The sequence below is a fragment of the Drosophila santomea genome, chromosome 2R (assembly GCF_016746245.2).
Source record: "Drosophila santomea strain STO CAGO 1482 chromosome 2R, Prin_Dsan_1.1, whole genome shotgun sequence".
Lineage (NCBI taxonomy): Eukaryota > Metazoa > Arthropoda > Insecta > Diptera > Drosophilidae > Drosophila > Drosophila santomea.
The window spans coordinates 17,061,387-17,074,056 of record NC_053017.2 but is presented as its reverse complement, the minus strand read 5'-3'; positions in this window follow the sequence as shown (position 1 = coordinate 17,074,056).

Below are 12,670 nucleotides of genomic sequence, written 5' to 3'. Positions count from 1 at the left end.
GAAGTGTGCGATAGGCGCAGTTTTAACATCCTACAAGTTCAAGTTGAAAGGGTATATGCAATCTACATTCAGCTTTTCATGTTCCCATGAGCAATGATAGAATGATTTGATATAGAGCAATCTTTTATGATGATAACAACACGTTCTTTATTTCTAGTCAACCCTTGATAGTTTCATGAGCTCTTAAAGTAATGGGTATCTGATGGTCGTGCTACTTGCCACCATCTGTCTTCTGCTGTGGTTCCTGCAATTTTTGTTGCTGCAGCAACTGCGTGTGTCGCGATGTCGCGATGTCGCGGCAGGCCTTTCCCAGGTACTTTATGGCCTTGTCGCGGTTGAGCTGAGCTCCGCGCGTGCCTCCGCTGCATATTTAATATGCAAAGCCACGCGGAGAGCGACTGAGCCGCAGATGGATGCACTGCCACATGGCGGAAGATGCACCAAAGTCCCCAGCCTCCCCAACTGAAAATGAAACTGAGTTCGCGGGCGGCAGACGGAGAAGTTGTGTTCGATGGCAGGAAATGCGATACAGTGCTTTGTGGCGGGCAGCTTGTTATCAGTTTTCGTCCTTTTTTGTATCCTGACCTGCGGGAATATTGGTTTGATAGTAGTTGCTAGTCAGGGTAAAGGGTTATACCGAAAACGGTCTCAAGTCATTCGAAAACTAAGCCTCAAAAGGACTGCTACTTAAAAAGTGGATTAAAAATATCTGTTACCTTTCAGGTACTTAAGAGATAAGCATTTCTATTTTTAAAATGTTTTTTACGTTGTTTTTTATGTTTACGAAATATTTCGAAAGCAAAAATTGGCAAAAATACCTTTTCCCCCAAACTCACTAAATAAGAAAATAATCATTTTTCCTTACCACTGTATAAGTCATAAATAAAAGGTTACATTGAAAATCTGCTTCCTTAAGCTGTTTTTCACCGTGAAAAGTCAGATCCCGGTGGCCATCAAGCCAAGTTTTCGAGCCGCATGCGTTCCCATGCAAAAATCTCTAAGCCGGGCCAACAAGTTTGGGGCATCTGTGACTGTCACCTGCTGGCTGCTTGGCTGCTTGGCTGCTTGGTTACCTGGCTACCTGGCCCCCATCTCACCGTCGCCTGTGAGCAGCATGTCACCAAAAGGCAGAAGATACTATCGCCCATGCCCATACCGCAACCAGAAATGCCCGGGAGGATTTTCAATTTTACTGCATCATAAATTAAATTACCTCTTTCGATGTGCGATGTGCGAGCAGGAGACGGAGTGCAGAACTGGGCCCATATTTTGCCAGGACCAGGCTGGCTCCATTTTATTACCGCAAAAGAAACGCAACAAGGAAGCGATGTGATGCTGCTGCTGGTGGTGGTGATGTTGGTGGTGGTGCGACCTTTGACTTTGCCAAAATGCCAAAGGTATGCGCAAAAATGCACAAAACATTCAACCAGTCGGGGGGCTTTGGGGGTTATGGTGGGCTGAGGGGGTTAAGGTGGGCTAAGAGGGTGAAGGAGGCTAAGGGGTTAAGGAGTGGGGCCAACCAATTCCCAAACTGCAGCAAAAATGTACAACAGCAGTCGCAGTCGCAGCCGCAGACAACGATGAGGCCAAACGACGATTGCGACTGCAACATTACGTATACGCAGTGGTGCACCGCTGGAAAAAAAGACAGCGGGCGGGCGCAAAAGGGAAAACCAGCAAGCCAAGCCCTGGCCATGGATCCTAATGAAATCAGTAATAGTAATGTAGCAGTGGTGGAAAAGCTGCTATCTGTAGCTAGCACTGGGCCATTTTCCATCGCCTTCCGAAAATAGAAAGAAGAAAAAAACATTCACATATTGCCCCCAGTTCACTGTTTGTTTTGGAGTGCGTCCCTTTGAAATCTTGCACACAGGAGTCCATTAAATTTCCCAGCTTTGATTTGGCGAGCGGAAAAAAAGCACACGAAACACTCCGAAAAAACTATGCGGAAAAAATGGCAAACGTTCGCGGGTAATTTATGTAATTTGGCTAAGAGGCAAACACACAACACGGAATGTCGAATTGGCGCGCATCCATAACGACCACGAATCGGGGCTAAAAGCTGCTCTGGCATGCTGATGAACCCGGCAAGACGACACATCGACTGGCCATAATTAAAATTACCTCGTTTACCTGTCACGTTTGTGCAGCCAGGACCTGTCGTCCTGCCGTTTCATCCACCTCCACACAATATGCTTGCTTTTGGCCTCTTTGTTGACGTATTTTTTGGTTTATTGCCTTGCATTGCGGATGTGTGCGACGGCTGCCAAATTGTAATGTGCGGTGCGTCCAGGGAAGCGGATCTGGGATCATAACGTGGCTCTAATGGTCCTCAGTTTTGGCCTGCTCTGCTCTGGTCTGGTTTTGGCCAGGTCAATGGCGAGTGTTTTATCTTTTCCGGCCTCAGACACTGGCTCTCTCTTCTTGGCTCACTCTTTTATTTTATTGCTATCCGTTTCGGCCTTTTGTTTGATGAAATATGATTGTGTTTGTTTTCGCAAAAGTGGTCAGAATGGCCTGCAGTCCAGTCTTCGGCTGGGATTTGGACTCAGGTGGGTGCAGTGCACGCTTTAGTATTTTTAATTGGCTCAAAACTAAGCTGAGTCCATTTCCCCGCTCGTTAGTCGTATTTCATTTGGAAAATATTTTAATTAGAAATTGTTTTAGTACCTGCTCATAGCCCAGAACATAAATCCAAATAGTTACCCAATAAAATCATATTTAGCAGAGGCAAAGCGCTTTCTTTTTTCCAAAAGGCAACCCGTTGTGTGTGAGAGGTCACCGTGTGGGTTATCCTTGTGGGTTATCCTTGTGGGTTACCGAGTTAAAGTGTCGTGCAAGTATTTCCCTAGCCTTGGCCATGTTTCTGCAGCTCGGTGGGCCAAATCACATGCTGCTTACTTATTGCTGGGATTAGGAGAAGATACCTTTCAGCAGGCGCCCCCACTTCCGCCCCTGCAACCCTTTGGCCTGCTATGCTACACGGTGAGAAAAATAGTCAACCAATCATCTTTCATATCTTTTGTTTAACCACCAACTACCAGTTTACAGTACAGCAACTAAAGACTGTGAGTGTCAGCTTATAATATTCTAGTTCAAGCTGTAATACACCCGAGTTTTTAGGAATATTTCCTTGATTATGCACTCATTTTGTTTCAGTGTAGCTGCGAGTGGTTTTTGCCGGGCTTCGGCGGACATAACTCAAACCGAAATCGCCTGCCATGGCCTGCACGTGCAGCAGTCGCCGCCTGAGCCTGCCAGCAGCTCCCCAGCTGCGGTTGCAGAGGCTGCCCCGCCCCCTTTCCATTCTGCCTCCTGCCCCTGCCCGCGGCATTCCCCCCCTCTTGCCCAAACTGCTGTTGGTGTTGCAGCCAGCTACTCGTATTTGCAACAGAATGGAATGGAATATGGGTCAAAGTGCAGTTGAATGTCCTGAAACATCCGCAATGCTGTAGTTTGACTTTTTCCACACACACACACAATCACACACACACACACACACACATGGTTCGGTGTTGGTTTGCATGGGAATTGCATTCAGGAATATTTTACGTTTTACGTTACGTTCTTTGTGCACGTGTGTGTAAGTGCATGTGCGTGTGTGTGTGTGTGTGTGAGCCAGGACTTTTACGTTACTTATTCGCAGTTGGTTTTTTTATAGGCGCATACACATGCCTGGGATTTTGCGATTTGGGGCTTGCAAAAGTTGTGTAGCCTGTCAGGCATCGAGTCTGAGCCGATCTGTCTGGATCGGCCGATGGTTTATGCATTCTAGACCCATCCCCCATTCGCATTCGCATTCCCATACCCATTCACATTCTCATACCCATTCTCATACCCATTCCCATACCCATTGCCATTCTCCATCGCCAACATACAATGCCTGCCAAGTCAGTCCTTTGCTGGCCTTCAATTAGCGTTCGAGCTTTAAGGACAAACAATTTGCGGACCAGACAGAATACAGAACTCGAAATTGCCGGGACATGTGCAACACACTTTTAGATTATTCTATATTACCCAGTGCCATATGGGGTGTGTGCAACTTGGAAAGTAACTAAATGAGCTGAGATGAGTAAAGGATTTATATTTTATATTACAGAAACATAGCTGTGTACTATAGTCCTAGTTCTATTTCCAGGAATATGTATATAGTATTGCACTTTTATTGTTTACCCTTTGAATATCTTAGCTAAGCTATGTAGGCATATAAATTGAATTTGTCAAGAAAGCTTACTTAAGTGGGCATCCTGCGGTCAGCCAATTTTCGTCAATATAACTTCATACCCATTACTTGTGACGACTGTTGGGCAATCAGAGGTCCTGCCTGCACTTGGCCTTTGATCAAAATTCAAACTACAAATTAGCCAGGACGCGACTCGGACCGCTGCCAGTCTGGTGCCCATCCATGTCCATTTGCTGCTGCTCCGGACTAATCTCAAAGTTTCACGGGTAATTTTAAAGATTTGTGTGCCGCAATCCATTAGCCAGGACGAAGGAAACAGGAGCAGGAGCAGGAGCAGGAGTAGCAACTACTTGACAATCCGTTGGCCGCAATGAAATGCGCAATAAATAAAACGCTAAATGAATACCAGGCCATGTTGGCCGCACATTGGAGCAGCGAACAAACAAGCGCATAAATTTGGCAACTCCACCTCCTTCCAGCCGTGTGTCGCCTGTAATTTTGCTCTTTATGGAGCTTGTTTGTGATTGAATCGCCCCGGAAGTGGAAGTGGATATCCACGGGCAGCGTCTTTGATCACACATGCACGGGTTGATTGACCGGAAAGGCTTGGAGTGCTCTCGGATTCTCCACCTGTGTCCAGCTGTGTCCGGTTGTGATTCACTACTTCGGGCGGTCAAACACACACTTCAGATCGGAAGTTGTGCAATCGCCTTTTCAGGCCAAAAAGTGGTTAGCTGAAGGAGGAATGCCAGAATTGCGTAGCTCAGCAGCTTTCCCTCTGCACGGAGAAAAAGGTTTAGCAGCCACAAAATACGAAAGTCACCTTAAAATCATATGGTGTTATTACTTTGAATCATATTGCATTTTGTACATTTATTTTTGGTAACAAATACTTCTTATACACCTGAAACTATTGACTAATTTTCAACTACTTTAGCTGATGGACTTCAGTTTCAAGTCGTTGTGATAACTTTTCTCTGTGCACTCCCCTCGGCAGCTCCCTTTCCTGATGAACGTGCGGCATTTGTCACCCGAAGAATGTGGATGCCACCGTGGGTGTCTGTGGGCATTAGTGTCGGCCAGTTGGGTCTTGGCCATATGCAGCAGATTAAAAGTCGATTTGACAAGCTGTTGACTGGCCGAAGGCAGGAGCCAAAAGGATAAGCGAGTAAGTGGAAGACAAGTGGCATGCGTGTCCTTTGACCATGCCCCCCACCCGCCTTCTTCTTTTGCATTCTCTCTAGTTCAAAGATTTATGCGGACAGGGACCACTAGCTGGCAGGCAATTAAAAAGCAGTTAATGAAAAGCGCCAACTCAGCCTCAAAAGTCTTCGCAAAGTTTTTGCTGCACCAAAAATTACGCATACGCCGCATGTGACAACTGTCAACAATATAATTCCTCTCGCCAGCCATAAAAAATGATGCAGGTGGCAGGTGAGGCAGCGGTGGAAGAGGGAAGGGGTGGCGGGACAAGGGCAGTCCTAAAGCAGCTTAAGGCAGTTACTTTTTGCACCTTTTAGACGGCTTACGCGAAAGGGAGGGAAGCCAAGTTAGTGCCAAAGCCGGGGCTCACTTGCCTGTCGTCTTGGCTGCCAGCAAAAGGGGGGCAAACGCAGGGTTCTCGGCAGGAGGGAACTGGAATAGAAAGACAGCTTTGGCATCCGAAACTTCAAATACCCTGTAGCACTCATAGCTGGTATAACGAAAAGAAGGCCCTGCAGATCTAAGAATGATGCGTATCTTTATATGAGAGATTGTAAAGGAGATTAATTTCAAGTTAAGTTTGTAAAGCAAGCTCTATCTGCATATATAAATTAGAGATTACCATTTAGTGGGCTCAAGCTTAAATTCTATTTATTACAAAATAATGAACATGTCAGTCAGTTTTAGTTAGTCTTTAGTGATTAAAGTAGCCCCTCTGATTATATGCATTATTATACAATTTTTATTGCCAAAGTTTAGCGAAAACGTATCAAATGAGTGCTACCCCTTGATAAATAACACCAAAAGCGAGACAGCAAAGCGTGGCTGCACTTTAAGCCTTCGCTGAGTAATTGCGCGCAAAAAATGCGCAAATTGAGCGCAAGACCCAGAAAGACCCCAAAAGCCTCACCACCCCCCATTTCCACCATTTCCATCATCCCCACCAAACCCCCCTTCATCCCACCGCCCATGGCGGCCCATGGAAGGGCAGCGAAAACTTAGTTTTCGACTGTGTTTACTTTACGAGTTGCGTTTTGCGTGCGAAAAGTTTTACTTACGACTTGCATAAATGCAGTCATTGCCAGCTCCCCAATGCCCCCCCCCCTGCCCCGCAAAAATGCAGTCAGAGTCGCAGAAGAGATTGGCATGTAAAATATGCTAAAAGCATGCCACTTCCCAGGGGGCCGAGGGGAGAGGGAATGGGGCAAGGCCTTTTCAAGGCGTCGCTTAGTCGCGTTGTCAGATTTGTCAAACGCTCCCAGAAATGCGGATAATGGTGGGAATGATGGGGGGATGGGGGCCAAAACAGCTGCAAGGCATCGAATGCCACGATGAATACTTTCCAATTGCATAGTTACAGGCGCTGGCCAAATATTTCAAATATTTGTGACATTCAAATGGTGGAAAAGTTGCCCAAGCGAGTGTGTTCTCAAAACCATATCGAAAAAGTCTGAAACTATTATCTAAATGATTTTATGTTGCTTATGTAAGGGGTTATCACAATTCATTGGGGGAAAATGGTCAATGGTCAATGGTACATTGATAACCAGCTTTAAGTCATTTTAGATATTGTATTCTTTTATTTAAATTTATTGAGAAAATATATTAAAATTGAATTGATTTCAAACTATCGATGTAATAACTATACAAAGCCATTAACTGAAATGTACAGATTAAGTAGTTTAAAGTAGGATTCTTTCCTTACTAAAAGTTTCCTCCCAAAGTTGTTGTTCAAAGTTATGGGCGCCTGTAAAGTTTTGTATTATTATGTGATCTTTATAAACAACCTTTATAGCGGTTAGAATTTTATTAAAATTATTTTCTAGAATTACATCTTCGTTCATGTGAATGAAAAATGTTCCTGATGAAGAGCAGGACTCAAACTTAAGCGCTGTAAACTTACAAAACTGAAGGAGCAAAAGGAGGCGGGGCACATAAATTACTCCGCTCATTGCGCACATTTCTGCGCCAAATCTAATTTGCCAATAAATTCCTTTGTTCATCTCGGCCAGAATGGGCGGCCAAACTCGTATCGAGCAAACTATCACAACTTTAAAAGGATACTTTGCGGCAAGCAGCAGATAATGCCTAAGCACAAGGGGCAGCTGAAATGCAGGCGAAACTTTAAAACTAAACAAACTATTTATAAATTGCGCAGAACTTAAGACCAACCGAAAACTTGCCAAGGAAAAGGGGCTAGAATGGTGCACTGCAAAAAAATATAAGCTAACTTTAAACCCCAACACTAGTACTCGTAAAACGTATTTAAGATTAAGCCACAAGTTTGTTACAGTAAAGAAAAGGGAAGTTTCGCTATTATAAGCTAACTAACTACTATTATAAGCTATCCAAATTTTGTTTCAGTGTGCGAGACAGGGAATCGAAAGTGGAGTGGGGCGCAAATGGACAGCGCGTAGGAAGATGCAGTTGCAACTGCTAGCCAAGCCAACTTCTTGCGGGCTGCGGCAATTCGTTTAAGCCGCTTTGCAGCCCCGGCAATTTATGTGCCACGACTGCCTTGCCAGAAGTTCCTTAAAGTATGCAGTATGCAACACTGCCCCACAACCCCCTTCATGTCCTTGCCACCGCACCCTTGCGTCTTAACCCTCCGATGGGCTGACTGGCAAATGCGTTTGGCAGACGCCGCGGCATCGATGACGCCCCAAAAAACTTGGCGCTAAATTGCGGCCGAGGCGCGTGTTCCACAAAAACTTAAGTGGCTTATATGCTGGCCAGCTCCATGGCGAGGGGGCATGCGAACAACAAACACGCGGCACCAACACTTGCTCCTTGCATAAAGGATATCCTAGGACCATAAGAAAGCCGAAACGCAGGACACTCTTAATGTGTCATCATTTCTAAAGAATAGTTATGCGTAAAACTTCATTTGACTACTTTGATAATGATTAAGAAGCAATGAAAAGATTCATAAATTTTTGAATTTTTAAACATTAGTGATATAACTTTTTAAGGATAACGAGCATATCCTTAGCAAGTGTATGGAGCTGTCTGTTGATGGGCTGTGTGCATGAAAAATAATCATGGGCCGCACTCGAAGCGTCGCAAAGTCTGCGGCCAAGTCTTTGGCTTTCGATGGGACTCCTCCGTCAGATTTGGCGCTATTTCGCGATGGGGTTTTTTGGGGGGGAGGGGGGTTTCTGGATCAGGGTGTGTTGGAGGGAATATATAAGTAGAACGGATGTGGTTTGTGGTGGGTTGAGGGGCAGACAGGACACACTTGGGCATGAAACTCACGGCAGGCGTCAATCAATCAAGTGAGAGTGAGAGATCGATGCCGCTTATCGATGAGTTCATAACATCAATTTCCATAAAAAGGCGCTTTGGCAAATTTATGCTAGCACATAAGTAATGAATGGATGTGAGATGGCCCTAAACCTGTGGATCTCACCTTAATTCACCTGCACACCCAAAGCGCTGTGACTCCGTCGGTCGCTCAAGTGTGATAATTAGCTGCAAGCTGTGGCAAACTGCTGGTTGCATGCACCATGTCCGGTTCTTGAGGGGGCTTCATTAGCCACATCAGCATTGGCAGCGGCTTCAGCATCAGCTAGCCCCCTTGCCTGTGCATAGTTAATTGGCCAGGCATTGTAATTACTTAAGCATTAACCACGAAAGCAACACTTGAGCGGCGCCAGAGCGGCAACATGGCAGCAGCAACATGGCCAACAACAATGGCCATTTCCGGCCGAGTCACTGGGCCGAGTCTCAGCTCCTGGCCCTGTTCTGTCCCTGTTCTGTCCCTGTTCTGTCCCTGTTTTGGCCCTGTCCTGTTCTGGCCTGGCTTAATTAGGTTTTTGGGCAGCGGGAATTTGTCGCCATGGCGAGTGTATGGCCAGTGTATCCTGGGCCCACCCATAATTTATGATCGAAAATGCGTTCCGGCCTCTGAGCCACTGAGTCTCGTGGAAGACGGCTTGGCATTAAAACCAATTGATTTATGCCGCTCGTTTGCGGTTTTCTATGTCTGCCGCCGTCTCGGGTTCTGTGATTTAATCGACAGCCCATCGATTGTTAACTGAGGGGATTTTATGGCTGCCTTGCTTATAACACGGCTAGCAAATTGTCGGTTAACTCACAGATTAGTTGCAAGACACATCAGACAGCCAGAAGGCAAGTCCTTGACTCGCTTTGATCGCACGTGGCGTATGAATATTGATATTCACATATGCACATTTGCACACATGCAATGCATCCAGCTGGCAAGCCTTTGTGCAAGTTTTAATAAAGTCAATTCGGGATTCAAGAAATTTGCACAGCAATTTGCAATTGGGAAAGCTGATTGATTTCGACGACTCTGGATGGCCCAACAGTAGTGGCGCTGCCAAGCTGGCAAGTCAAGTGTGCTGCAGTTAACGAACACATGCAGCGAGGTCCTTCACACACACACACACAGACAGAGAGAGAGAGAGGAGCAGACTTTCACAGATTTCCCCTACAATCGCACACTTAAAACGCCAGCAGCTATAATTGTTACTCAGGTGACAGATTGCTGAATGGCAGCCAGCGACAGCGAATGGTTAAAAGCGGGGATTTCAGGGGGACTCCGGTGGGTTCCGGGATGCTGCAAGGATATAAGGACCAAGTGGAAAACCAAAACAAACCCGGAGCCGGCAATCTCGACCCGGAGAACGAGGCGGCATCAACGTAACGTCAGACAAATTATCACGTTACACTCGAGTGCGTGAGGCGGGCAACTATCTGTATCTGCCTCTCGCTTGCCTCATCCTGTTGCCGCCCCTCCTTCCTCCTCTCACCGCCCCCCATGGCACGCCCCCTTTCCGGCCGCTGTCTTGCAAGTTGTCGCCATGTGTCGTGTTCGTGGCAATTGCAACGCCAGTTGAATCCGCATCTGAAGGGGGTTTCTGAGCGGGCGTTTCTACTGACGCTATAAATGCATCGGAGAATGGCAAAAGTCAATTTGGGGCTCTTCAGGCTTTCAGCTACACTGCAAGAATATATTTGAAATAAAATCTATATCAAATTAGTTATTCAGATATTATATATCATTGTCAATGCTGTGTTACTTCAATAAGAAGTGATCCCATGACACGAGAAACCATGATTAATAAAAATTAGCAACTTTGCATAGGTAACAGGATAACCGTTTTTTATACTTTAATTGGAAGTTGCTGCATTTTTCCATAATTTTCTTTTCCTTAAAAAAGTCAACGCTACGTGGCTTAAATGCGAGTGTGTGCCATTGGTTACCGCAGGAATGATAACCCTGCTGGTGGCACTCGTGGTCGTGCTTCGCCTCCTGAGCCCGCCCACTTGCCACCCAGCAGCCAGCTCCAATTTCCCATCCCGATTTCCACAATTTTCCTGCATCTCGTGGCGCTGCCTGCTGCCTGCCAGCTTTATTATCTTCTTAAGGATTGAGCCTGCCGACTGATGGTGTCCTGGCTTCATGGGCCGCTGATTGACACACCGTTGGCCCATCGTGGCTTAATTGCATTTGGCTCAATGATAGCACAATTTAAAGGCCAGGTGTGCGGATTGTCCGGCTTGATTAACGATCGCCTTGATTCTGTTTGTTTGCCCAATTTTCTTTGGTGCAAAACCAGGCAGCAGATGTACATACATATTTTTTGATTTATATATGCGGCAGCATGGTTGGCATATAAATTCAATTAAATATTCAACACTACAAATATCAATTGATAAACCATTTCGGATTGCAGGGCATTGTTTAATGTTATCTCTCAATTGCAACGGCATTTTGAGCATTTAAATAATTGATGCATTCGCTGCCATGGCTTTTGTATTGGGCCGCTTTAATGGCGGCAAAAACGAGCTAAAACTACAGATGTATGCACATATACATAGTACAATTGCTAAAACGATTTTCGCGCCAATTTCATTTGATAGCCTCACCCCGCACCCCCGCTATCCGCCCCCACCACCCGATGGCACCAATCACGGCTTGCCACCATCAATTAAGTGTCAACGTTGTTGTTGTCGCCGGCAACACACAAAAAGTTATAATAAAAGTTGACAACATTTTTTGGTGCCATGCAGCAGTGGCAGTAGAAGGGGCAACAAAAACTTTTTGCCGATTTTTATATTTGTGCACAAATTTTTAATTTGCCCAGGCCCTAGCCGTTGCAAGATACCATGCAGGCTGCCCATAAATTGTTTTATTTCCAGCGGGCGGACTGGTGGTGGGGGGGGGGAAGTGGAGCTGAGTGGAAGAGATGGGCAAACTAAAACTGAAATTAAACAAAACTGCTGTCATCATCTCTGGCAAGTAAACAATTGACGAGGGCGGCGTTTCCCCCGCCACCGCCGAACTCCGTTGACTGACTGGCGGGGACTGTCAGCGAATTTGGTGACATCCAACTGCCACAACAGCGCCACGACAAGGATTCCCACTCCCCACTACCCAATACCCATTCCCCATTCTCCAGCCATTCAGTTTGCTGGGGCTCTATGCAAATTTAATGTTGCCAACAATTTTCGTTTAGTTTTTCCATCGTGGCCGTGGAAAAGCCTCGGCTGTCATTACATAATGACAATCATTAACTGGTGCCTAATAGGTTACTAGTAAGGAAAAGGGACTTGGACTGTCTTTAGAGAGTAGCAATTCCCAAATACCCTTAACAACAAGCTAAGCCATCTATATTATTATGTTTATTCTGTTGAATATGTTGATTGCTTCCCTGTTACTGCTCTTAATTTGTTTAAAGAATTAATTTGAATAATATATATTGGAAATAGGTGAAGTGCCTAAATATACATTTAATGGTATTTTCGGCTGCATTTTTTTTAGAAAGACCTCTGTTGATCTATAAATGTCAATCAAATTACACAAAATGCTGTAGTCCCTACAGCGTTTCTTCTTTTCACTTTTCACAAACCCGCTGACAGTTTGGAAATATCCTTCGGGGACCCTATTGTAATTAGCATAATCAATTTGCTGGCTGCCTTCGTTTGCGTCTCGCTTGATAAATCGTTGCGGCAAGTCATCAGCAAGGGGGGTGGCAAAGGGGGGCGAAGGGCGTTGTGGGGCGCTTAGGGCCGTACAAGTTTTTTGGTAGCGGGCAACATCATTCGGAAGTTGGTGTTAGTGTCACTATCTCGCCCTTTTGGCCATTCCCTCGCTGGGACTGCGTGCATCCTTAACGGCTGAATGGGCAGGGACACGAGTCAAGGATGAAGGACGAAAAGGGGAAGGGGGGATGAAAGCGGGGTGGCAAGTGTTGTCCTGCGACCCACTTAACGCTGCAGATACGCCGCCAATTTCGCATGCAGCAAGGAGTTGCA